This window comes from Taeniopygia guttata, chromosome 37, assembly GCF_048771995.1.
Source record: "Taeniopygia guttata chromosome 37, bTaeGut7.mat, whole genome shotgun sequence".
NCBI classification, from domain to species: domain Eukaryota; kingdom Metazoa; phylum Chordata; class Aves; order Passeriformes; family Estrildidae; genus Taeniopygia; species Taeniopygia guttata.
Genome location: NC_133062.1, coordinates 5,435,738 through 5,438,237, shown reverse-complemented (window position 1 = coordinate 5,438,237; position 2,500 = coordinate 5,435,738). Strand labels below are relative to the sequence as shown.

The 2,500-nt window shown below is 77.4% G+C and overlaps 1 non-coding gene and 1 pseudogene across 1 annotated transcript; both read right to left on the bottom strand.

Moving 5' to 3' along the window:
* Positions 1-37, bottom strand: part of LOC140681654 (28S ribosomal RNA) — a 9,048-nt pseudogene extending 9,011 nt beyond the window's left edge.
* Positions 38-910: 873 nt separating this feature from the next.
* LOC121469085 (5.8S ribosomal RNA) lies at positions 911-1,063 on the bottom strand. Its single transcript, XR_005978892.1, has one exon. It is a non-coding gene; the product is annotated as a 5.8S ribosomal RNA (ribosomal RNA).
* Positions 1,064-2,500: the final 1,437 nt, after the last annotated feature.

Sequence of the window (2,500 nt, the reverse complement as noted above, 5' to 3'; positions counted from 1 at the left end):
TTAAATTCAGCGGGTCGCCACGTCTGATCTGAGGTCGCAAGCCCAAAGCTGCGCCGCCCGCTGCGCGCCGCCCGGACGGACCCGACGGCCGCAGGCGGACGGGCTCTCGTTCGCGCTTCTCCCGCCGGCCCCCCGCGCGTCTTCTTTTGCCCCGCTTGCTCTTTTTTCCCCCCCTCCTCCCCCCCCCTCCCCTTGCCCCCCACCGCGGGGGACAAGCGAGAGAGAGAGAGAGAAAGAGAGAGAGAGCGCGCGAGAGATAGACGCGGGGAGACTCGTGCGGGGAAGAGGCGCGTTCGACCCCGTCCCGGAGACGAGAACCGAAAGGCGAGGGAGAGCACGCGGCAGAGACGGCCCCGACCGGGAGGAACCCCGGCCGCCAGGCGGCGGGGCGGCGCGACGGCCTTCGGCGAGGAGAGAGAGTCGGCGAGAACGGCGACGGCGCCCCGAGACGGCGACAGAGAAGGACGGCGAGGGAAGGAGGACGGCGGGTTGGCCCCCCCGCCCCCACGGCGCTCGCACCTCGCGCGCGGCCCGGCAGCACGGCACGGTACCCGCAGACAGCCGCCCGCGCGGGGGGAGGCCGGGGGGCGAGGCCCGCGCGCCTCGCCTCCCTTCTCTCGCCCTTCGTCTCTCGGCGCCCCTTCGGCGGGGCGCCCTCGACCGCGTCTCTCTCGCTCTCTCTTCTCCGGCCGCCGCGCCACCGCCTGGCGGCGCGGCCCCCGGCGAGGACGAGCTCCGCCCCAGCGGCTCGCTCCGGGAGCGGGGAGCTACGGAGCGCTCCCCGAGTCTGCATTTAGGGGGACGAAGGCCCTTGCGCGGCCACGACGGCCGCGGCCGACGGGCCTGCGATGCGACCCCAGCCGCGCCGCCGGGGTGGCGAACCCCCCCCGGGCGGCGATTGATCGTCAAGCGACGCTCAGACAGGCGTAGCCCCGGGAGGAACCCGGGGCCGCAAGTGCGTTCGAAGTGTCGATGATCAATGTGTCCTGCAATTCACATTAATTCTCGCAGCTAGCTGCGTTCTTCATCGACGCACGAGCCGAGTGATCCACCGCTAAGAGTTGTCTGCCTTTCGGCACCCACCCCGCGCACGGGCGGAGGGGCCGGGAGACCGCTCGCGTCGAGCGGCCCCCTCTTTTCTTTCTCTCGCCGAGGGCCCGCGCGCGGCCGCGCGGCCCCGGCTGCCAACCGTACGAGCACACACGCAACCACAAACCGAGGTGGGGGGAAGAAAAAAAACGAAGCGAGAGCGAAACCCACGGAACGCTCCGAAGGTCGGCGGAAAAGCGGGGGGGCCCGCGCCCCCGACCGCCTCCCCCCGCCGCGAGGGTGGGGGGGGGGAGACGCCGCCTCCCGTGCCGTCCTTCGAAGGCGGCCCAGGCGCCCGGGCTCGGCCCGGCCTCCGCACGGAGGGAGCCGCGCGGCGCGCGCCGGACCGCGGGGGGCCACGCGGTGGCCCGCCCGGCCTCGTTGCCACGGGACGACGGGACGCACGCGGCCGGGGGCGCGGCCGTCGGCCCCCGCGCGCGCCGCCTCCCCCTTCTCTTACGACCGCTCCCGCGGACTCGCGGAGCGCGCCGCCGCGCCACGGCGCGCGGCCGGCCCTCTCTCTGCTCTCTCTCTCGGCTCGCTCGCTCTCTCTTTCCCCAGCGGCCTTACCGCGCTCGAGACGGCACGCGACGGCCACCGCCCTACCGGCACACACACGGCCCCCCCGCGGGACCGGCTCCCGCCGGGAGAGGGCGAGCGCCTGGCGGACGCGCTCCGCCGCCGGCGCCGGAGGCGGGCGCCACACCGAGACCCGAGCCGGCGTCGCGAGTGCCCGGAGCCTGCCGGGCGGCTGACCCGCCGCCGCGACGGCCGCCCTTCCCGGGACCGCCGCCGCCTCGCACCGCCACGGAGCCCCTTCCCCTTAGGGGCACGCGCCCGGGGGGAAGGCGCGCGAGCGCCGAGCCCGTGGGGGAGCGACGCCCGCCCTACCTTCCTCCCGGTCCGCGAGCGGCCGGGGAAGGGCGACGGGGAGGCGGCGGGCGGGGCCCGGGCCGGGACCGCCGCCGGCGACGGCGGGCGCCTTCCGGCCGACCGTCCCCCGCGCGCTGGCTCGCGGGGGACACTCGCCGAGCGGCGCCGCCGCCGCTCGGCACGGGGCCGCCCGCGCTCGCGGACCCTCCCGGCGACGGAGGGCCCGCCGAGCGCTCGCCCCGGGCGGGCGCGGGCGCTCAGAGCCGGGGGATGGCCGGCGACCGGCGGCCGCCGGCGCGCTCGAGGGGAAGGCCGTCGAGGGGGACAGAGAGAAGGCGCGGCCGCGGCGCCGGACGCGGCGCCGCGCGCGAGAGACCGCGGAGGCGGCCCGGGAAGGAGGAGAGCGCGGCGGGCCCCGGCGGCCGCAACCCCGCAGCTGAGGAAGGGGGGCGAGAGAGCGCGCGCTCTTCTCGCCGGCGTCGCCCGTTTCGAGGCGGGCGGGTCGGCCCCCGCGGCCGACCGCGCGCCGCGGCCTCTT